Genomic DNA, 25,667 nt, shown 5'->3' on the forward strand with positions numbered 1-25,667 from the left:
TGCTTCCATTATCAGCGCTAGAACTGACTGGTGCCTTTACTTTTCCTGAGGCCAAAGTGGTTGTCAAGTAACATATCCTCAGTTTTCTCTTCCATTCTTCTGTATATTATTCCTGTCAGCAATTTGGATGCATGAGCTGTTAAGCTCATTGAGCGACAATTCTCGCACTTTTCAGCTTTTTCCGTTTTCAATATTGTGTGCATGATGTTTTTCCGAAAGTCAGATGGTATGCCGCCAGACTCACACATGCTATACACCAACGTGAATAGTCGTTTTTTTTTGCCACTTCTCCCAATGATATTAGAAACTCTAATGGAATATTATCTATCCCTCCTGCCTTATTTGATCTTAAATCCTCCAAAACTATCTTAAAATCTGATACTAATACTGGATACCCTACCTATTCCACGTGGACTTTTGTTTCTTCTTCTATCATATCAGACAAATCTTCCCCTTCATAGAGACCTTAGCGTACTCTTTCCACATATCCGCTCTCTTCTCTGCATTTAACAGTGGAATTCCCGCTGTACTCTTAATGTCACCACCCCTGCTTTCAATTTCACTGTAGGTACTTTTGATTTTCCTATATACTGAGTCAGTCCTATCAAAAATCATTTCTTTTTAGATTTCTTCACCGTTTCATGCAGCCATTTCATGTTATCTCCTTTCACTTCCTGCCTATTTCATTCTTCAGCGACTTGTACACACATCAAAAAGCGTTTTGCATCACCCCTATTTCCAGAACTCCTGACGATAGATGTTGACTGTGGATATTGTGTCACAGACACAGTCCCATTGACCGGTCAGAGATGTCACTAAACCCGCCCAAAGATGTAAACAATCGTGCATAAGCAGCGCCTATTAGACGGAGGCGGTCTGACACGCGATCAGTTCCAGTCATTCCACCAGGAAGGAGGTACACTGCTGGTGTTGTCTTTGGTTCAACCATGCCTATACGGTAAATAACGCTGTTCGATCGCGTCCGAATTGTTACTTTGTGCCAGGAAGGGCTCTCAACGAGGGAAACGTCCAGGCGTCTCGGAGTGAAACAAAGCGATGTTGTTCGGACATGGAGGAGATATAGAGAGACAGGAGGTGTCGATAACATGCCTCGCTCATGCCGCCTAAGGACTACTACTGCATGTGACCGCTACCTTCGGATTATGGCCCGGAGGAACCCTGACAGCAACGTCACCATGTTGAATAATGCTTTTCGTGCAGCCACAGGATGTCGTATTACGACTCAAACTGTGCACAATAGGCTGCATGGTGCTCAACTTCACTCCCGACGTCCATCTTTGCAACCATGCACCGCAGTGCAGATGGGCCCAACAACATGCCGAATGGATGACTCAGGATTCGCATCACGTTCTCTTCACCGATGAGTGTCGCATATGCCTTTAACCAGACAATCGCCGGAGACGTGTTTGGAGGCAATCCTGTAAGACTGAACGCCTTAGACGTACTGTCCAGCGTTTGCAGCAAGGTGGAGGTTCCCTGCGGTTTTGAAGTGGCATTATGTTGGGCCGACATACGCCGCTGGTGGTCATGGAAGGTATCGTAACGTCTGTACGATACGTGAATGCCATCCTCCAATCGATAGTGCAATCATTTCGGCAGCATATTGGCGATGCATTCGTCTTCATGGACGACAATTCGCACCACCATCGTGCACATCTTGCGAATGACTTCCTTCAGGATAACGATATCGCTCGACTAGAGTCGGCAGCATGTTTTCCAGACATGAACCCTATCGAACATGCCTGGGATAGATTGAAAAGGGCTGTTTATGGACGACGTGACCCACCAATCACTCTGAGGAATCTGCGACTAATCTGGACCAACAGTGTCATGATAAACTTTGGGATAGTATGCCACGATGAATACAGGCATGACTCAGTGCAAGAGGACGTGCTACTGGGTATTAGAGGTACCGGTGTGTACAGCAGTCTGGACCATCGCCTCTGAAGGTCTCGCTGTATCGTGGTACAACATGCAGTGTGTGGTTTCATGAGTACTAAATAGGGCGGATATAATGTTTATGTTGATATCTTTTCCAGTTTTCTGTACAGGTTCCGATACATTCGGAACGGAGGTGATGCAAAACTTTTTTTGATATGTGTATTTCTGTATTCCTGAATTTTCCTGAACATTTTTGTGCTTCCTTCTTTCATCTATCAACTGAAGTATTTCTTCTGTTATCCATGGTGAATTACTTGAATGTTATTGCGTTCCATCTTCATCCCTTCATGGGTGGTCTTCCCTGGTGATATCTTCCAGCAGGAGAACTCTCCGCGATACAAGGTCAGAACCGTACTGTAGGGTTCGAGGAGCATGGTAGAGAATTCACATTGATGTCCTAGCCAGCAAATGCCCCTGTCTGGTATGGAATTTAACCAACTGAAAATTTGTGTGGTATACGGAATCGGCTTCATATATTTAATCAACAGTGACCTACCATAAATAAAGTTAGATTGAAACAACAGTTAGATTGAAACAACAGTTCTTTAATTATTAAATTTCGCACTGTGATACTATTGTGTAGCATATTAGTGAACTTGAAACATTAAAAGAATCTCTTGCAGACGTTGTTGAACCACTGGGAGATACAAACAAGATTGCTAAAAGATTTAGATAGACATCCGGCGAAATGTGATTCGTTCGTTACAGTTTGGGAAACGTGTAACGAAAGCACGTGAACTGCCGATAATTTATTAGTAAGGTTACTGTAAGGTGATAAACGTTTGTTGGAGAATGAATACATGAGAAATGCATTCGCTGCTGCTAAGGTTTATCACAAACAGCATAGACATCAGCATAGACATTGTTGGCAAAACAATTTAGGCAAAAGTTTGAGACTATGAAGAATGTTGAACGCTGTTATTGTCGCAAGAAAAGTCATTATAACGCGGAGACCACAAGAGACTATTTTAACTGAGAAGAGGAAATCTAGAACATAACACGAAGTTCTAAAGGCAGAAATTAGAAAAATTTGGCTACTGATTGTGACAATGATGGGCTTGCTGATAGTGTTGCACCAAGCTGCAGACTAGGAATGCTTTTTCAATACGTAAACCACTGCTAAATGGTGCATGGGAACATCGTACACTGGATGATACATTGTACGTACCTGTTTATCGAAACTTCATGTATTCGTTACCAAGGGAGCAAACCCAACCAGGATTTGTAATGAACAGGTCATGCACCGCATGTACTGTGGAAACTCGTCATCCTAAGAGACTGCAGAGGGGGTGATAACTGAATGTGCGTTCTCCTCAAGAAGCATCCAAAAACTGCAGAAAACCCTCTCCCATCCCTCCCTCTATCCACCTATGTGGGGGGGGGGGGGGGGGGGAGACTTCAGGCTTTAAAAGAAAACGGCCAGCTACTCTATCGGCTGCCTCACAGTTTTTCTGCAGCCAATAGCCATCCCCTCAGGCTCGCTGGCCCTGCACGACCTTCCACCACCTCACTGCCTTGAGGCGATGCTCCTATGCCAACACTATAGCATAAATACTCAACTAAACAAAAGGAGGTAAAAGGACGGCCACCTCAAGTAAAACTTGTTCATCTAAAATGTAGCGAAAGAGCCCCCATACATTGCCCCCGTGGTCTGAGCACGCCTGTGTCAGGCGCCCACCCCCAGTAGACATGCTCCTCCTCACCCCAGCAGCCCGCCTTCTGCGATGGAGAACAATTGTCTTTAACATCAATGCATCTCTTTGTTGCAGCCTGTTAAACGTATCTCTTGGAAAGAGTGGACCCCTCTTGAATAACAGCGAAATTCCAGACAATACGCCAGATGGCTTTTTCAAAGTCAGCTACTTGTGATACAGGAAGCCTTCCGCCTAAGGCGACTGCAGCCTCACACTCCAGTGTCTTCATTACAATGTACCCTGGCGAGCATGATGCCGGGTGGCCAGCTACACATGTAATGCACCGTGACACTGCGAAACTCAGAATAAATCCGTGATAAATGAGGGTTCTCCCGACTGCCGATTGTTTGTCTAAAGAGACAGCCATTGCCTCTTATGGAACTTGGCACCACGCTGTTCTCAGCACTGGACTGTATTTAACATCAACATGACCCCTGTAACAAAGTAACTGTTAAAAAAAGGGAATAATAATTGCGACCATAATAAATGTTCTCTTTCCACGAAAATTGTCACAGTCCATTTTCTTTCAGTTTTATGAGCAAAATCGGTATAGTTTTTACATTCAACTGCAGGATGCAATTTGCATCTCATAATGCTGCGACATCAAGTGAAATGCACTGCCGCTGATCACAGGTGATCACGTGTGTATTACAAACATTTCAGACATTTGAAGTAACACTAGAGAATACAATCTTTCATGCCATTAGCTCACATGTTGAAACAAAATTTGTACACTGTGGTAAGCCCCGTTTTACCAACGAGCAAATCGTGAGAACTTTTCTCGCCCTGTGTAGATTGAAGATAGAAATTTCGTTAAAAGATATCTCCATAATGGAAAAAATAAGGAAAAGAAAAAATAAATGCCTGTCAAGAATGATTCCTCGGTGCCCTAGCCACCTCCTCCACCCACCAGGTGCACGTCATTGGTATCAATTAGATAGGCTATGTAATTAAATTGATCATGAGAGTTAGTTTTCATGGCAAGTAATTCTTTTTTTTTTTTCATTAGTCGGCTTACACTAACCAGGTAGGTCAAATTGGAGACTGTAAAGACGATGTTCTTTTTGAGGAATGCTATTGAGAACTGATATTTGAAGCTGACTACAGAGGGATTCTAGAGCCCATACCATACATTTCGGTTAAAGAACTAGCTATTAAAAATATGATCGTAGCGACTATGTTACTATCACCCACTCTTGAGTTTACAGGCACACGTGAGTCGCTGATAGCGTTATACTTTCTGGTTGAAATGCTGCCTGCAATTTGGAATCAAGTTTATCCATTCTACCATATACTTGTGTTGGATCCTGTAGAGATGTCTTTTAATAATGGTCCCAGGTGCCACGGTAGACCTGAGTTAGCGTACGAGTGTTGATCCACCGCGCTTTATATCCGGAGAGATGTTGGGATGCAGATCCACAATATGCCACATCTGGAATAGGATTTGAAGGTGGTGCCGCCATCTGTTATATCTGGAGTGACGTTGGGTAGAAGATCCACAATACGCCACATCTGGGATAGGACTTGAAGGTGGGCCAACCATCTATTACGTCCGGAGATGTGTTGTATGTACTAAGTTGGATCCACCATCAGGAAGAGCACATCATAGGAGCCTTCTGCGAAATATGCACAGACACAGACATACAGAAAACAGAGCAAACATGGTGCAGCTGTAGAATATGCGGCTGTAGGTGACTGGATGCATTCGAGTACTGTGCTGTACTATGCCGCCCGACCAGAAAAGTTTTGCATTTGCGATATGTGTTGGTAGCTGTACTACATTTACAAGCAATTCTAGAATGTGGAACGAGAAGTGATATCATTATTGCATGGATAGAAGTGACACAAAATTGATATAATTACGAAAAACGATGAAAAATATGTATAAACAGAGGCAAATTACACCGAAATATGGGAAAATTGAGGGAATACTTGCATGTCTTCTGATTGGCGCAGAACAACTCTTGTACATGGGAGCGAGTATATGGCAGCAAGAGGAATACGAGGAAACGACGAGATGGATGCACCGGGAACTGGGGAGAGTCGTTTATTTTTTGTTGAGGCAACATTCTACTGGATGTCTATTGAGGTAATAGTAAAACTGCTGTCTTTAATGCTTCCCTGGAAAAAAGAGATCCATCTGTCTTTAAACTCACTTGCATCTGCGTTAAAGGATGACAGAGTGGATGGTGTTATCGGTTGTGATGGAGTTGTAATAAGGTAGGATTTAATGGTAGACTGATGATGCATTTTAGAGAGAGCGAAGGACATGTTGCAGGTCACTTGACCATTTTTTCCGTTCTTCTCTCGGGATGCATCAGTTGTGTGACATAACCTGCATTCGACTCACATACAACTGTGTGTTCAAACATTGCGGTCATCAGAGGACTTCCATCCTTTGTCGACACATTCCTGTAGAAGAATGAAGATTTATGCGACGTACTCCATTCCTCTGCCACATCGTGGGCATAAAATCTAGTCTTTAGTTTCTTAACTATGGTGATTCTAACTTACCGACAGATATTCGCGAGGTACTGCAAACCCCGTGTATATGTCTGCTTGACAGATGTCCTGTTTACTGAGCTAGTGTAATTTCACATGTCAATCATCGCTGCTTTGCGTTTGTCTCTTTCTTTGTAAGAGGAATTCTCTGTTACTAACGATCATTTTATATAGGAATGATGCAAGCATAGTATAATTTCTGAACCACGATCAGATGTGAACAGTTGGGGCTATACACCTCTGGAAAGCTATATTGTACATGTATTACAAGGAATCGTTGCTTTAAGGAATTAGTTTTTCATTTTACAGTTTGTCACCATAGTTTATCATTGAGAAACCCGCAAGGAGAATGTATGTCATGCACTAGAAATATATTTCTTACACTGGATTAGTAATAGCGCTACATTCCATACAACTAATAGGTTGGAAACCGCAACAGTCTAACATTATAGTGTGTTTTGAGTGCAGAACTAGTAACGTTAGGAATGCATGTGTTAATGTCCTCAGCTGCAGATTAAATCAGTCCAGTGCTGCAGGGAGCGATGGTCAAAGACAATGAGAGGAGATCTATTGGTCTCTAACTTTATCGTAAGAATATGAGAATGCCCTGTGACTTCCATCCACATAGAGAAAGATAGTAGATTATGCACTATGATGCAAGTGCTAGAGATATGTACGTAGCTGCCTAGTATACCTTGGTGTATATGTTCGAGGATTAACAACGAATGACTGTAGTGCACAGTCATCTATTTACATTCGCAATGGTACTCGCAAAGTAGTGGAGGAGCTGTTGAGCGATGATACAGAAATTGGGAAGAATGCTGCCGCGTCATTGGTCGGTGTTGAAATTACGGTAAAATTCCTAAAATTAATCGCACTATCAACTGCGATGCTTGTTATACATAGATGGTGTATTCGACCCCATCAGTCCACTAGTATACTGTTGATTATTACATAATGATTGACTGACATCGCTTGTTTGAAATGGAGAAATAGTCTTGTTGGAGGGGACAACACTTTCCGGGAATGGCAAACAGCAAAACAGTAATCGCGTACAAGGCAGCAATATGAGGACTCAATCAAACGGAACACAGCACCACAGCTATCTCGTCACTATGAGTGATGAGTTTAAATGTAAAGGTCATCAATCATCTTCAGACAGCTGTTTGGAAACGCGCCACAACACCGCAAAACTCTTCCAGTTCCCTTATGTTGTGACTGTCTTTTATTTCAATACTCTCTCGCTCTCTCTCTCTCTGAGTGTGTGTGTGTGTGTGTGTGTGCGTGTGTTGTGGGAGCAGCAGATACAACATGATTTACACTGAGCGATGCCTAGTTTTCTGTGAGAGCCAATGTATCAAAATGTGTTAATGTTAGTTTAGGACCTGACACAAACCTCGAAGTTGTGGTGGAAAAAACAAAATGTATGCCAGTGTAGAAAGTGTGTTACAGCAGGAAAAGCGGCGTATCAAACAACAAAACAGGCACCCTCTTTTGCAACTGATAATCTGTGGGAGATGGCCCTCATACGGTACAGGTGATGGAACTTTACACTGGTCCGTGTAAGCGATGTCAATCACTGACCGCCTGCTCAAAAGATCAATACCAGTGTCTTTAATAGGATCGCCGAATATGCTCGATGATGGCACGCAGATGGTATTTATTTTCGGCATATCCGTGTGGGCGAGGAGGTTTGGATGCTCTGGATCCAGAGGGCTATGCTGGCAGCAGCTTAGTTACCAGAAGGGTCACCCAAGCAGGAAAGGCCAAAGGGCAGGAGCCAGACAATGTGTGTCCCACAATGGCCTATGTCTCCCCCTTTCCTATCCCAAACCTGTCCTCACCATGTCCTTCTGCTGTCATTTCCTGTCATATGTATAAGACCTCAACGGCAGCGACAGCGGAGAAAGAAACTTTCGGAATGGTGAACCTGGTGGAAGAGGCACCTTTTATATTTGGGTACAAAAGAGTACAAGTAGCGACTGTACCCCAGAGGGGCGGCGACAGACAGCGTCTGACTCATACTGAGCGACTGATTTTAGGCTGGACATCGTACTTCTATGTGGAAAGTAACGGGAAGCTACCACATTACATTCACAACCAGTACATGGTAGGTCTCTCCATATGAAACATTCCGGAGTTAAAACTTCTCCTCATTCGGATCTCCGGAAGGGAATACATTGAGAGTAGACATATTTGAAATGAAGAAAGGGACAGTGAAGGATGGGAAGTCAAGGATTGGAACATGGAATGCGTGGACACTACAGCAATCAGGAAAGCTAGAGAATGCAAAACAGAAGGTGAAAAGGAATAGATTAGTTACCCTTGGTTTGTGTGAAATGAGACTGGGAGAGAATGGGGAGATAGAAAGTGGAGATTATAAGTTCTTTACCTCAGGGGAAATCAAGAGTGGTGAAAACGGAGTAGGAATACTGATTGGACAAAAGCTGAAAAATAAGATAATGAAGGTACGATATACTGATGGTAGACTGAGGATGATACGACTGAAGGGTAGTTCAAAAGATATGTTGTTAATACAGGTATATATGCCAACCAGCCAGCATAGAGATGAGGAAGTGGAAGAATATTATGAGAAAATACAAGAACTCATCGAGAAAGAAAATAGAAATGCCTGCATTATCATCGTGTGGGATGGAATGCAGTGGTGGGTAAAGGAAGAGATGAAGGTACAGTAGGAAAATTTGGATTAGGAATATGAAATGAGTGAGGTGAAAGACTAATTAGTTTCTGTGAAGAAAATTCATTAGCTGTGGGTAACACATTATTTGAAGACCCGAAGGAGACGTTACACATGGATATCAAATTTGAATATGGAAAGATATCAGTAGGACTACATCCTGATACAAAAAAGGTTTAGAAACTGAAGTATGCCAAGGCATATCCAGGAGAGGATATAAATTCAGACCACAACCTAGTAGTAGAAGAAATAAAAGTGAAGTTGAAAAAAGTCTTGAGAGGTAAAGCAAAAGAAAGACTAAACATAGAAAGACTCAAACAGGTAGGAAAGGCATCAGATTTGGAAAACAGATTTATGGAAAAATGGGAAAGAGGAAGTGTTGATAAAAGTGTTAATGACAAATGGATAAAAATGAGGGAAGGACTCATGGACTCTGCCAAAGAAGTACTAGGAATCAGAGTATCCCAAAGAACCAGGAAAGATTGGATAACAGAAAACATTTTGAAAAAGATGGAAGAGCGGAGAAAGGGGAAAAATGTGTAAACTGAAGAAGGCAAGAAGCGGTACAGAAAACTGATTAATGAATTAAGAAGAGAAACTGAAGAAGCAAGGGAAATATGGATGAAACAGAAATGCGACGAAATAGAGAAAATGGAGAAAGAGGAATAGTATGAAATGATGTATAGACTGGCTAGTGACACAGTGTCTGAACGTAACAGAAAAAGGAATAACATGGAAATAGAAAGAGCGGATGGTACTCTAGCGGAAGAACCAGAGGAGGTTTGTATAAGGGGGATGAAATACAAAGAGAAATTAAGGTTGAGCAATATGTGCCGGAAGGTGGAAAGATATTCACCGTCTTTGAAGCGGAAGTAGAAAAGGCGCTGAAGAAGATTTAGAATCGGAAGGCATGTGAGATTAATGATTTGCCAGCAGAACTGTTTATGAGTCTGGGAAACAAGGCAAGAAAAGAAATAGTCTACCTCTGTAATGAGATATATGACAAAGGGGAATGGCCTGAGGACTTCCTTGCGACAGTTATGATACCAATAGAGAAAAAGAGAAACACCAAAAAATGTGAAGAGCATAGGACTATCAGTCTAATTTCTCATGCAGCTAAAGTCTTGCTGAGAGTGTTGAATAGAAGGCTGTATGGCAAGCTGGATAGAGGGACAGCAGAGGAGCAGTTCAGTTTTAGAAGAGGAAAAGGAACGAGAGATGCTATTGACCTGTTAAGAAGTATAAAGGAAAGATATATGGAAAAAGGTAGAGAAATCTTTGCTGTTTTTATAGATTTGGAAAAGGCTTTTGACAGAGTTCAGTGGAACAAGCTGATGGATATTTTGAAGAGTAAAGGAGTGGATTGGAAAGAAAGACGACTGATACAGAATCTATATTTTCATCAGAAAGTAAGGATAAGAATTGGAAATTAAATGTCAGAAGGAAGCAGCATTGGACGAGCTGTTAGACAGGGTTCTAGCCTTTCTCCACTGTTGTTTAACGTATATCTTGAACAGATTATTGCGAAAAGCTTAGATGGGAAAAGAGGAATATGTATTGGTGGAAAGAGATTATAATGTATAAGATTTGCTGATGATATGGTATTAGTGGCAGAAAGTGAGCGGAGAGTGAATAACATGATGATAGATCTGAATGAAGCTTGTGTGGAATATGGGATGCAAATAAACACAGCAGAAACAAAGAGTATGGTCATCAGTACAAGATGCAGACTGTCCAAAATTAAAATTGGACAATCTACCATTAGACAAGCAAGTGCATTTAAATACCTTGGACTTGAGATGTCGCCGGGAGTTGAAAACTCGAATTGCCATAGCGAAGGAGGCATTCAACAAAAAAAGGAGACTTTGATGTGGCAAACTAGATAAAGGTCTAAGGAAAAGGCTTGGCAAATGTTTTGTCTGGAGTGTGGCACTATATGGGGCAGAAACATGAACACTGAGACTACAGGATGAAAAAAGGTTAGAAGCATTTGAGATGTGGATGTGGAACAGAATGGAGAGAATAAGCTGGATGGAAAGAGTGAGTAATGAAAGACTATTGCAAAGGGGTTGGTTACAGAAGATGTCTGCTGGAGGTTGTAAGATAAAGGAAAAAGAACTGGTTGGGACATTCATTGAGAAGGGAGTGCTTGCTAGGAGATGCTTTAGAAGGATTGGTTTGTGGGAGAAGACTGAGAGGAAGAAGGAGATACAAGATGACAGACGACATAAAAGGAAGAGGAAATTATGCAGACCTGAAGAGGATGGCAGAAGAACGGACAGCGTGGAGAACTACCAAGTGAAAACCTGCCTTTTGGCAGAAAACTGATGACAATGTTTGGTACAGAATAACGATGATAGAATTTATGGGTGATAGACGTGAATGGGCTCTGAAGGATGTGGATCTGCTTCAGGCTGCAGTACCTGTATGATGCTGAGTCTTCCTAATTTTCCCGATACGAAACACTACCTTCACTGTTCGTACTGTATTTTACACTGCCCCCTACACGGTTCATGGAGATTCGACAAAATGTTCTCAATTCCGCCGAGTGGTCAAAACACGGTCATATAGCATTAACTCAGCTCACTCCTTTTCTACACGGGTTGCAGAATGTGGTAAATACAGCTCTCTCCGACTTCTGGGAAAAATTGCTAAAATTGATCTCACTGTCAACTGCAATGTGTATTAAGTACATTGTCCCATATCAACGATATCTTTCCCATCCCGACGGTCTGATGGGTACGCTGTTGAATGGCGAATAATGATTGATTGACACCAGTCAGTTTAGATGGAGGGAGCCTTGGTGGAACGCTGGATATCTGCTACTTGTCGCTGTGGAGTATGGGATTAAATATAGAAGTCATCACGTTCATACAGTTGTTTGGAAGTGTTTTTTAATGCTACAGACTCGTCCTGTTTCCATATGCTGCAATGCCCTCCACATACTATAATTTCAATTTTTTTTTGCCAATGAGATAACAGTACCTCTTTTTATTTGTGCTACCTCACACGTGTTATGAAGAGCACCTTCTGGCGATGGTCAACACTGGAACAGTAATCATGTACATGAATGCAAAATGAAGGAACAATGCTTTTCGAAATGGAACACCGAGACATCTGCTACCCTGTCGATGGGGAAGATATTAACTGTACAGGTCATCACCTTCGAATGGCTGTTGGAAGCGCATTACAGTAATGCAAACTCTGCCAGTTTCCGTATGTTGCAATATCTTCCACATTTTTCTCAATGAGAAACACCGCCTCTGTGTTTTATTTCTTCCAGCCTGTGTTGTGGTAGCTGTGTAGTTTATGCCACGCAGTGTTCAGCTTTCTGTGAGAGCCAGAGGATTGAAACGTGTTAATGTCTGTTAAGCAGCAGTTGACATGGGTCTCTAACTCACTGTAGATAGAACAAATTATACACGGGTTGTGATTGTTACAAAGGAAAAAAACAATGTGTTAAACTGCTCATGAAGGAACATTGCAGGACCCTCTCGTGTGATGGATAGTCTGTTGGATATGGTCCTCCTACAGTAGAGACGATGAAATTTCACACCGATCTGTGGAAGCGACTTTGATCACGAGCTACCTGCTCCAATGAACCAATACCTGCATATTTAATAGGATCGCCACATATGGTCAGCGATGGAAAGCATTTGTTTCTGATATATCAGAAGACAGGGACGTGGCAATATCTTATCGGGTTCTCTAATGGATGATGATAGGGGATACTTTATAGTCAGTAGGTTTTCTTTGTTGGATAAAATACCAAGTTGGGAGAGAATGTTTGGGTGATAGACATGAATGCACCCTGTGAGATGGAGATCTCCTTCAGACTGCAGTTCCTGTATGTAGTTTGGGGAAATGTCACAATGCAGTAGCAACATCCTTGTCCTTCTTACATGCCATGTATGATGTGGAGTCTTCCTAATTTTCCCAACAAGAATCATCATCGTAACTAGTCATACTATCGTTTCAACTACCTCATGTTGCAGGGGAAAGTTTCGTTTGGCGCTGCCCTTACACAGTGTACATGGTTGGTGGACCCACGACAAAATGTCCCCATTTCCACCAAGTGGTCAAAACGCGGTCCTATCCCATTAACTCAGCTCGTCCTGTTCCTCCACAAGATGCAGAAGGTCTTCGATATAGCACTCTCTAATTCCGTTCAGGTCTGACTTAAATTAGGATGATCACATGGACGAAGCTGCATGGATGGCAGGGCAGAAACTGAGGAACAGCTACAAGATGCAAAGGGACTCTCTAAAAAACAACCCTGTAGTATTTACTGTGTGTGATCCTTAGCAGATAGATTCAAGAAAGGTGACTCATTTCGAGACATAAGAGTGGATGAATACGATTCACCAGTGGCTATAATCATTAAAAGACATCTCTACAGGATCCAATACAAGAATGTGGTAGAATGGATAGACCTGATTCCAAATCACAAGCAGCATTTCCACCAGAAAGAATAATGCTAACAGTGACTAATGTGTGCTTGTAGACTCAAAACCGCTTTTTATGCAGGGTGACGGTAATATATTCAACATAGTCACTTTGATCGCGTTTTTAATAGTGAGGTCCTTATGCAAAATGTTTAGTGTGGGCTGTAGAATCCCCCTGCGGTCAGCTTCAACTGTCAGTTCTCGATAGCATTTCTCAAAAAGAACATCTTCCCTTCACAGATATGCATGTCAGCTACTGGTGAGTGTAATCCAACTACTGACAAAAAAGAATATTACTGGCCATGCAAACTTATAAGGGTCGTGTCTGATCAACAACAACTGCGTAACTTGTAAATAACTTTGGTTTAATGTTGCAAACTTATCGCAGAAATAGACGCCTTTACACAGTTTAAAATGAGACAATGCTACGACAGGTTTCAAACAAATGCATCTCGTCCTCAGAAAGTGAAATAATCCTAAACACAAGAATGGTAAATTTTAATTATAAGTTTCTTTACAAAATTATTCTTATGGCTACATCATGATGTTGGTCAATACTACGATAAATCATCCGATTCCGGTTCAAAGTTCAGTACTGTTTAGGATGACAATCAAGTCTATGGAGGATGGTTAGTTTTGTGACAAGTTGAGCAAAAGGTTACCCGAGGTCGCTCGAGTTTACAGTGGACACAAGCTGGTGAACCAACAAGTTTACGCCCCTGTGCGTGGTATTTACCTTAGCTGCGATGAGCTGTCGTCTCCATGGCTGCTCTCGCCCACTGAAATGCCTATAAAATCTATTTAATCCTTTGCTGAATTTTTTCAACAGAAATTCTCCCTATGTTTCTCATGATGTGAGAAAACATGCACTCATCCCTAATCTTGGAATATGGCGAGATGCACGTGCATGGCTGGAGCAGCGTGCATATTAAAAATGCCCTCTCAGTCCTCGTATGAAGAATTAACTAACTGGCTGGTTTGTTTCTCCACAGTGGGAGCTCAGTGATGCTGCAACTAAGATCACAGTGTACAAAACAGCTATGCCCTCTTCAGTTATAGCTTGTTGTTGTCGATTGTAAAATGAATGTGCTTTCTCAGACATGTCAGCTAATGGCGTGGAAGATTGTATTTTCTAATGTTACTTCAAGTGTCTGAAATGTTTGTAATAGACACGTGATCATCTGTGATCAGCGGCGGTGCACTTTGCTGGATGCTGGATTTCGCAAAATAATTAAATGCAAATTTTACATTGCAGTTCAATGTAAAAACTATAGCGTTTTTGCTCATAAAATTAAAAGAAAATGGACTGTGAGTATTTTTGTGGAAAGAGAACATTTATTATCATCACAATTGTGTTTTCCTTTTTTTAAAAAATAGTTCCTTTATTATACGAGTCATATTGATGTTAAATACAATACAGTGCTCAGAATAGGATTTGGTCAAGTTCTGTAAGAGGTCGCAGCCCTCCCTTTGGACAAAGACCTGCGGGCGGAATGGCCCTGATTTATCATGGATTTGTTCTGAATCACGCCAGCATCGCGGTCCATTGTTTGTGTAGCTGACCGCCCGGCACCATGCTCGCTGGAGCACATTGTACTGAAGACACTGCGGTGAATGGCTATGGTTACTTTGGGTGGAAGACTCCCTATTTCACAAGCAGCCGACTTTAGTAAAACCCATCTGGAGAGGACCATTCTTTCCAAGAAGTATGTTTAACAGATTGCAAGAAAGACTTAAGTTGACATTAAATATAATTGTTCTCCGTAACAGAACAGCAGGCTGTTGGGGATGAAGGGGATTTCTCTACTGAGGATGTTCACCAGACACAGAAACACTCTGCCCATGGGGGCGAAGTGTGGGGGACTCTGTCGCTATATTTTAGAAGAACAAGTAGCACTTGAGGGGGCAGTTGTTTTATCACCTTTTGCTTAGTTGACTGTACATGGTATTGTGTTTAGCGTAGGAGCATTGCCTCAAGGCAGCCAGGGGGTGGAACGCCGAGTGCAGCCAGCGAAAACGAGAGGATGGCTGTTGACCACAGAAAAACTATGAGGTGGAAAGTAGAGCAGTTGGCTATTTGTAAAAGCTTGTGTCCCCTCCCACCATAGGTGGACAAAGGCAAGGAGGGAGGGAGGGGGAGGGTCTCGATTTTCTGCAGTTTGTACATGCTTCTCGAGGAGAACGCACATTCAGTTATCGCTCCCTCTGCAGTGCTCACAGGTAGTACACTTTTTAAACTCATATCCATTCAACACCAGAATCGCATCAGTTGAACATATTTATAGCCAAAAAGAGTAAAGACAATACCTTACAACCCCGCCTTTTTCCCGCCTGCTAGTAGGTGAAAGGTAGAGCTCGGGTGTGTCTGTCACTAATTTCGAGTGGAACTGCGAAATTTTTTCCCTGCAGGATAACACCAGTTGTTCGCTACCGTCAGTTTTTAAGATATATTGCGATTTTAGGCCGTCCTTGTGTAGCGCTACGCATATAGTTGTGTAATTAAGCCCAATCTTTATGATTAATTACGTAATTAGGACCTAGCTTTACTTTATTTTCCCTACCAAAATAAATAAAGTACACTAATGTAGCCTTCCTCTCCTGCATCTGGACAAGGTTCGAGTCCCAGAAAGGGCAATGTCATTTTTAATTTCCTATCAATTCCAACCACCTCTGGTGGTATAATTATGTTAAGCAATGGTGCAGTGGTGTACTGGGGTTCGAGCCCCAGAAAGGGTACAGCGAATTTTAATTTCCCGCCAATTCCTGGGTGGGGGTTGGGGTGGGACGTCAGCACAGCCCTTGGACAAAGAAATTCCCATCAAAATTCGAAATTCCCGCCAATAGCGTAAGTTGGCGTATGGGGAGGGTTTGGATGGGGCGGGGGCTGTGCCGAGATGCCGGCTCAGAAAAACACGTGACGTCATCCGGGTGTGAGGGTGGGCATGGTCGTGGACGGGGATGGGCGTGGTAATGGGCGGAGTTAGGTGGCAACAGGGATGTTTAATTGATCAATTTAATTAATTTGCATATCAATTAGATATCAAAATTGCACCAAGAACCCCACTGCTTACATTCGCCAATAACAAGAAGAGAAGATATTCTTGGAATATTATAAAGTTGTTGCTGACATTATACCACTGATTTATGTTTTGCTTGTTATGCTTATCAACATTTTTAATGTATAAATTATATCAGACCATAGAGGGCTCTTTTGAGCGCTACTGGATCTACGATCGCCAGATGGAAGGAGGAGATGAGGTTCTGGAATGTTTTGAAGCTCTTTTAAAGGAAGACCACAACAACAACAACAATAATAATTTTCTCCTCTGTATTTGGTATACTGCATTTAGGAATCCGCAGCTCGTGGTCGTGCGGTAGCGTTCTCGCTTCCCACGCCCGGGTTCCCGGATTCGATTCCCGCCGGGGTCAAGGATTTTCTCTGCCTCGTGATGACTGGGTGCTGTGTGCTGTCCTTAGGTTAGTTAGGTTTAAGCAGTTCTAAGTTCTAGGGGACTGATGACCATAGATGTTAAGTCCCATAGTGCTCAGAGCCATTTTTTGCATTTAGGAATATCTTTCATTTATATCAGTCGATGGAGGGCTCTTTCCAGTACTAAAGACTTTGCTCCAGTTAGAATTCTTATCAACTTTTTAAAAAATCCTTTAAAGTTTTTTGATGATTTTATTAAGTTCTTTTGTAATAGTATAATGTTACTAAATTTCACATCAGTGTTTCATGCTATATCTACGAGAATTTTTGGGAATTACATCAGTCCACAATATACGAAGAGAGCACTGTTCAGCGATGAAAATATTGCACCTATCAGGTATCTTAAAAAATATTTACTAGGCCGCAGCAGGGTAGTACATCGCTAGCTGTAACAGGGAACTTCCATGTTCGACATCTTGTTTTGTAACTGTAACAAATGGTATGTGGCAGAACTGTTGCGTTGTAACTAATTTCTTAATACTTCTTGTAATTTGAAGCAACTGTACACTTAAAATCATGTAATAGCTCTGAAGATGGGCAGTTGGTCCGCAACCGGTTGGGCGGAAATAAAGAAAAGTGATCTGGAAACTTAATTAGGACCCTTTGGACCTGTACCTCGTTCGAAAAAAATTTTTGTCGTGGGCGCAGCAGCCAGCAAAGATTTAAAAATAACAATTAACAACAATAGGATTGAGGTATGTAGTGAAAGGCCAGTGGCAATTGGTATGAAACCAGTGTTGCCGAATGTTATTTCGTATGGAAATGTGGCACAAGCAAATTGTGCATTATCCGCCCCAGCTCTGTTACCCCACAAAATGTTGGATCTTGTGGACTTTACGAACTTCAAGAAAATGGCTGATCGTGATTTGATACCAAGTTTAAAAACAAATGCTTGAAGAAAATTGTTTTGTGGATCATGTTAGTAAGGTTAAATGCATAACAGGGAATTTACGAGCAAGTGCTGAAAAGTAATGTCTCCAAAATTTTTATTCTGTCTCGGCATCGGTTGAAGTATCGCATGTCATGCATATTACTCGGGCGCCACGCACGCTTTGCTGACGCAAGTTGCAACACTACATTGTGATCTGAGTCTATATCAGCTAAGGGGTACGCCTTACGGTCCAGTATCTAATTTCGGAATCCATGTCTGACCATGACGTAATCTAATAGAAATATTCCAATATCACTCGGTCTTTTCAACTATACCTTCTTCTCTTGTGGTTCTTGAACAGAACGTTCGCTATTAGTAACTGAAATTTACTGCAGAACTCAATTAGTCCCTCTCCTTTCTCATTCCTTGCCCCTAGCCCATGTTCTCCTGTATCGTTTTCTTTTACTGCCTCCCTACAACTGAATTCCACTCCGCCATGACTATTAGATTTTTATCTCAATGTGCTGTATTACCCTTTCAGTATCCTCATATACTTTCCGTATCTCTTCGTTTTCAGCCTGCGACGTCGGCATGTATACCTGAACTACGTTGTCGGTGTTGGTTTTGCTGTCCATTCTAATAAGAACAACCCGGTCACTGAACTATTAACTGTAACACACCCTCTGCCCTGTTTTCCTATTAAACGAATCCTACACCCATTATATCATTTTCTGTTGCTGTTGATATTACCCTGTATTCATCTGACCAGAAATTCTTGCCTTATTTCCAGTTAACTTCACTGACCCCTACTATATCTAAATTGAGCCTTTAAATTTCCCTTTTCAGATTTCCTAACTTTCCTACCGCTTTCACGCTTCTCGCATTCCACGCCCCAACTCGCAGAACGTTACCTTTCGTTCTTTATTCAATCTTTTTCTCATGGTGACGTCCCCCTTGGCAGTCCCCTCCCGAAGATCCGTATGGGGTACTATTGGGGAATCTTTTACCAATTAAGAGGCGATCATGACACTTTTTCAAAAACAGGAAACGTGTACTGAGGATACACGTTATGTGTCTTTAATGTAGTGGTTTCAATTGCCTTTGCATGCTCATGCCGTTGACCATTGTTGATTCTTCCGCCTTTAGTGGCAGTTTCCCACCCCAAAAACAAGAGAGTACCCGTAACTTCTGTCCGCTCCTCCGCCTTCTTTGACAAGGCCGTTGGCGTAACGAGGGTGACTTTCTATGCCGGAAGTCTTCGCCAGCGAAATGCTGATTATTAATCGAAATTTAAGCGGTGGTGGGTTTGGAACCCTGGACCGAGAACATGTTCATTACTGATCAAAGACGCAACCACTAGACCACGGGTGCCTTAAACAACCGGTTAATTCATGGACAGTTCAATGTCAACCCCGTGTAGCGTGCATTCCACTGACCCCAAACCATCGTCATTCACGACTTCAATTGTGTTAAACAAGAGCTCATTGGAAATGAGGGTGAGGGTCTGTTATGTTTTCTGGTTCTGCCTCGGTGTCAGAGATGGGCGTGGGTTGGTCAGAAGGAGGTCAGTTCAGGGCCTGCAACACCCTCTCTGCGTGATGGACACATTGGGGCTACATCTGGTGCTGTGGTCTCGGGTGCGGTTTCTTACGACAGAGCATTTGTGTTTATCACACGCACCATGACAGCTAATTTGTGGGTCAATTTCGTGAATCGGCATTTGTGCTGCCATTCATTAACAGCATTCCCTGGGGTGTTTCCACAACAGGCTAATGGTCGACTTGTTGCCTTCGGCTGCTTGATCACCACTTCCGTCTCCAAACGAGAACATATGGAAAATCATCGGGCGACAACTACATCCGCATCCACAACCACGGTTAACCTTCCCTCTATTGACCGACCAAGAGCAATAGCCAGTGCAATATGAGTCAGCCCGGAATACAACTCGTCAAGCCTTTCGTATGACGCACAGTGCTAATGGAAATCGTCGGTTTGTTTACCGTTAAAAAGAAAACTAATTTTAGAGGGGAACCTTACCTGCCCATTCTGTCTATTGAGATTTTCATTTTATCGATAGGTACTGGGATGGTAAAACAGGAGGAATAAACAGTACTCCAGCAGCGTTGCTGAATGGTGGTGGGAGAGAACCAGGGCACGTTGGCATGAGAGTCGTTGTTGGAATACTGATTATTCTTCCTGTTTTACTACCGTTAAAACAAATATGCACTAGACCAGGGACCCCTCTATCGCCTTGGCAAATACAATTCCGTTTTAAAACTCATTTGGGTTGGAACTGAAAACAAACCTACACTTTCCGTTGACGCTTGATCTCGCATGGAACATGTGATGAACAGCATTTGTTTGGGATGACTCCAGCTAGACGTTGCTAAATCAAAATTGCCGAAACACGAGAGAAAATGAAGGTGACATCTCTTTGGAAAGACACCAGTTGTAGCCTACATAAATATGTGTTCTACAACCTAATTTTTTTTTTTTTTTAAATATGACAGGAAGAACTAGAAAGCGACCAGTTTGCGTTGGTTTTCTCCGGGGTACATACTGACTCAAAAACACATATCGGTCAACTGTACTCTCCGACCGGCTTCAGAATATAGCTTCACAAGCACTCCGCATTACTGATGCCTTAACGGTTTTAACACTTGTAAGGTTCATAGGTGAAAGGAAGTAGCGAACTCGTTTCAAAAGCTAATCACTAGTAACAGAGTTGGTTACACAGGTGAAGAGTCAAATATTATTCGTGGCTCAGCGTTTCAGTAACCTACGTCTGTATCTTAAGAGGACGACGTAACGTAGTGGTTAGCTCACTGGATTCGCATTCGGGAGAACAACGGTTCAAATTCACGTCTCGCCATCCTCACTTCAGTTTTCCGTGATTTCAGTAAGTAACTCCAGACACATGCTGGGGTAGTTCCCTTCAAAGGGCACGCCCGATTTCCACCCCCATTCTTGAATAATTCCGCGCTAGTGCTCCTGTCTAAAGACCTCAATGTCGACAGTCATTAAGAGTAGATTCCCTCGATAAGACCAGTCTTTAATGTAGACATTTAGCAACACACAAGATCTGAAGTCCAAAACTTCATTGGTTTAATGGTCTTTTTGAAAACCAACTCTTGGTACTCAGACCCCAATTTTCACATGCCATGCTTTTTTAGGTACTCTCACGACAGTTCTATGAACTAATTTTCTGAAAAATGTTATTAATTTACATTTAGTAATTTAACTTTCAAATTTAAATTTTCTTTAATTATCGGCACATACTGTAGATATGTTAAAATACACCTTTTTGATACTAATAATACAGTACCTCAAAAGTACTTCCTGCAAAAATTTGATTGAGATAGGTTAATATTTAGGAAAAAAAGTATTCCTTGAGCTTAGAAAGACGAACTAACAAAAAAATACATTTAAAAAATTGAAACAAAAAGAAAGCTAGTATAAGACACATACCAGTTAAAATTCTCCAGCTCCATAATTCTCCTTTCTTGCTTCTGTAAGGCTTCTTCTAGTTTTAATTTCAAGACAGGGGTATCAATTCTCTTGAATTTTTTGTTCACTAGACAACATCTTGTGGAGTGCATCATCAAAATGGTTCAAATGGCTCTGAGCACTATGAGACTTAACATCTGAGGTCATTAGTCCCTTAGAACTTACAACCACTTAAACCTAACTAACCTAAGGACATCACACACATCAATGCCCGAGGCAGGATTCGAACCTGCGACCGTAGCAGTCGTGCGGTTCCGGACTGAAGCGCCTAGAACCGCTCGGCCAGTACTTCATCCTTCGTTGAGCTCTAAATAAGCTGATCTTCTCCTAGCAGGAGACAGAGGAGTGCTGGGTCTCCTTCTTTGTTCAGTCACCAAACATTTCATGATTTTACAAGACCTGAATGTGTCTATTTTCTTCTTTGGGGCACCTGGATCAAACGAAATTGTACAAACTTCCATTTGCATTTTGTGTCTTGCCATCACTGCATCTTGCCAGTAGTGCATGAGGAGCGAATCACTGATACACAGGTAATATCTTGAGCACTTTTGCAGCTGTCCGAATCCACGGCCCCTCGCACAGTCCATATTTCAAATACACTCCTGGAAATGGAAAAAAGAACACATTGAAACCGGTGTGTCAGACCCACCATACTTGCTCCGGACACTGCGAGAGGGCTGTACAAGCAATGATCACACGCACGGCACAGCGGACACACCAGGAACCGCGGTGTTGGCCGTCGAATGGCGCTAGCTGCGCAGCATTTGTGCACCGCCGCCGTCAGTGTCAGCCAGTTTGCCGTGGCATACGGAGCTCCATCGCAGTCTTTAACACTGGTAGCATGCCGCGACAGCGTGGACGTGAGCCGTATGTGCAGTTGACGGACTTTGAGCGAGGGCGTATAGTGGGCATGCGGGAGGCCTGGTGGACGTACCGCCGAATTGCTCAACACGTGGGGCGTGAGGTCTCCACAGTACATCGATGTTGTCGCCAGTGGTCGGCGGAAGGTGCACGTGCCCGTCGACCTGGGACCGGACCGCAGCGACGCACGGATGCACGCCAAGACCGTAGGATCCTACGCAGTGCCGTAGGGGACCGCACCGCCACTTCCCAGCAAATTAGGGACACTGTTGCTCCTGGGTTATCGGCGAGGACCATTCGCAACCGTCTCCATGAAGCTGGGCTACGGTCCCGCACACCATTAGGCCGTCTTCCGCTCACGTCCCAACATCGTGCAGCCCGCCTCCAGTGGTGTCGCAACAGGCGTGAATGGAGGGACGAATGGAGACGTGATCGTCGAGGGGACACTGAATAGTGCACGGTACATCCAAACCGTCATCGAACCCATCGTTCTACCATTCCTAGACCGGCAAGGGAACTTGCTGTTCCAACAGGACAATGCACGTCCGCATGTATCCCGTGCCACCCAACGTGCTCTAGAAGGTGTAAGTCAACTACCCTGGCCAGCAAGATCTCCGGATCTGTCCCCCATTGAGCATGTTTGGGACTGGATGAAGCGTCGTCTCACGCGGTCTGCACGTCCAGCACGAACGCTGGTCCAACTGAGGCGCCAGGTGGAAATGACATGGCAAGCCGTTCCACAGGACTACATCCAGCATCTCTACGATCGTCTCCATGGGAGAATAGCAGCCTGCATTGCTGCGAAAGGTGGATATACACTGTACTAGTGCCGACATTGTGCATGCTCTGTTGCCTGTGTCTATGTGCCTGTGGTTCTGTCAGTGTGATCATGTGATGTATCTGACCCCAGGAATGTGTCAATAAAGTTTCCCCTTCCTGGGACAATGAATTCACGGTGTTCTTATTTCAATTTCCAGGAGTGTAGATCTTAAACGTATTTGTAATTCAAATACAATCAAACGGCTTGGGATTTATGAGTGGAAGCATCAAAGACGTGAAAGATTTTTGAAAATAAATTTTTGGGGTGGTGTCTTTCCTTAAACCTTAATCTTCCTTCCTTTCTTCCTTGTAGACTGTGTGTCAAACCTTTTGTGTCAAACTGGAACAGGTGTAGTGGGCCTCCAGCCGACTATATTGAGATGACAAACCAATGGTCGGAAATGTTTAGCTTTGGTATTATGGACATATAAACGTACACGGCATAGCAGCAACGTAGCTCAGTAATTGTTCAAAGTGCCTGCATGGCAACGGCGCACGAGGTTCTGCGGGAATATCTCAAAGATCCCTGTTGTCTGTTGTACCAGGACACACACAGCTTGGATCGTAGCGAGCAGGTTTTCACCCGTTTCTGCAGGGGATTCATACACAAACGTTGTTGCACCGTCGGCTGAAACCACGTCTTTTTGCTGATAAGAAGGAACACAGTCTCGAAGATGTGCATGCGTCGTTGCAATACATGCGTCGACACTAGCATTCGTCGCTTTGAACGATTGCTGTGAGCTACGAGTACGTTGTAACGCGATGTACTCTGCGCATGTCCATAACGCAAAAAAATATGCTTTCCCGATTGTTCACCTGTTTCAATTTGACCCAAAAGGCTTTAGACACCCTGTATAGCGTAACGCGCCACATGCAAACTTGCTGTACAGGGACGTGAACTGTAACCGAATCGAATTCACTTGGTGGATCAACGACCTTTGATCTGAATAACAGCCAGCGCTTCGCTTTCAGGCCTTTCTCCATTATCGTTTAGCAAATACCGGCCTCAGAAAATAGAATATACAAGCAGTTAAATCACTGTAAATTATGGTGCAAAGTCTCCCCCCCCCGACCCCCCCCCCCCCCCCCCAAATGAACCATGGACCTTGTCGTTGGTGTGGAGGCTTGCGTGCCTCAGCAATACAGATAGCCGTACCGTAGGTGCAACCACAACAGAGGGGTATCTGTTGAGAGGCCAAACAAACGTGTGGTTCCTGAAGAGGGGCAACAGCTTTTTCAGTAGTTGCAGGGGCAACAGTCTGGATGATTGACTGATCTGGCATTCTAACATTAACCAAAACGGCCTTGCTGTGCTGGTACTGCGAACGGCTGAAAGAAAGGGGAAACAACAGCCGTAATTTTTCCCGACGGCATGCAGCTTTACTGTATGGTTAAATGATGATGGCGTTCTCTTGGGTAATATATTCCGGTGGTAAAATAGTCCCCCATTCGGATCTCCGGGCGGGGACTACTCAGGCGGACGTTGTTATCAGGAATACGAAAACTGGCGTTCCACGGATCGGAGCGTGGAATGTCAGATCCCTTAATGAGGCAGGCAGGGTAGAAAATTTAAAAAGGGAAATGGATAGGTTAAAGTTAGATATTGTGGGAATTAGTGAATTTCGGTGGCAGGAGGAACAAGACTTTTGGTCAGGTGAATACAGGGTTATAAATACAAAATCAAATAGGGGTAATGCAGGAGTAGGTTTAATAATGACCAGGAGAATAGGAATGAGGGTAAGCTACTACAAGCAGCATAGTGAACGCATTATTGTGGCCAAGATAGATACGAAGCCCACGCCTACCACAGTAGTAAAAGTTTATGTGCAAACTAACTCCGCAGACGACGAAGAGATTAATGAAATGCATGATGAGATAAAAGAAATTATTCAGATTATGAAGGGAGACGAAAATTTAATAGTCACGGGTAGCTGGAAATCGATAGTAGGAAAAGGAAGAGAAGGAAACGTAGTAGGTGAATCTGGATTGACAGTAAGGAATGAAAGAGGAAGCCGCCTGGTAGAATTTTGCACAGAGCCTAACTTAATCATAGCTAACACTTGGCTCAAGAATCATGAAAAGAAGGTTGTATACATGGAAGCAGCCTGGAGATACTGGAAGGTCTCAGATAGATCATATAATGGTAAGACAGAGATTCAGTAACCAGGTTTTAAATTGTAAGACATTTCCAGGGGCAGATGTGGACTCTGACCACAGTCTATTGGGTATGAACTGTAGATTAAAACTGAAGAAACCGCAAAAAGGTGGGAATTTGAGGACATGGGACCGGGATAAACTGAAAGAACCAGAGGTTGTAGAGAGTTTCAGGCAGAGCATTAAGGAACGAGTGACAAGAGTGGGGGACATAAATACAGGAGAAGAAGAGTGGGTAGCTTTTAGAGATGAAATAGTGAAGGTAGCTGAGGATCAAGTAGGTAAAAAGACGAGGGATAATAGAAACCTTAGGTAACAGAAGAAATACTGAATTTAATTGATGAAAGGAGAAAATATAAAAATGCAGTACATGAAGCAGGCAAAAAGGAATACAAACGTCTCAAAAATGAGATCGACAGGAAGTGCAAAATGGCTAAGAAAAGATGGCTAGAGGACAAATGTAAGGATGTAGAGGCGCATAACACTAGAGGTAAGATAGATACTGCCTACAGGAAAATTAAAGAGACTTTTGGAGAAAAGAGAACCACTTGCATGAATATCAAGAGCTCAGATGGAAACCCAGTTCTAAGCAAAGAAGGGAAAGCGGAAAGGTGGAAGGAGTATATAGAGGGTCTATAGTAGGGCAATGTTCTTGAGGACAATA

The sequence above is a fragment of the Schistocerca piceifrons genome, chromosome 1 (assembly GCF_021461385.2).
Source record: "Schistocerca piceifrons isolate TAMUIC-IGC-003096 chromosome 1, iqSchPice1.1, whole genome shotgun sequence".
In the NCBI taxonomy this organism is placed as follows: Eukaryota; Metazoa; Arthropoda; class Insecta; order Orthoptera; family Acrididae; genus Schistocerca; species Schistocerca piceifrons.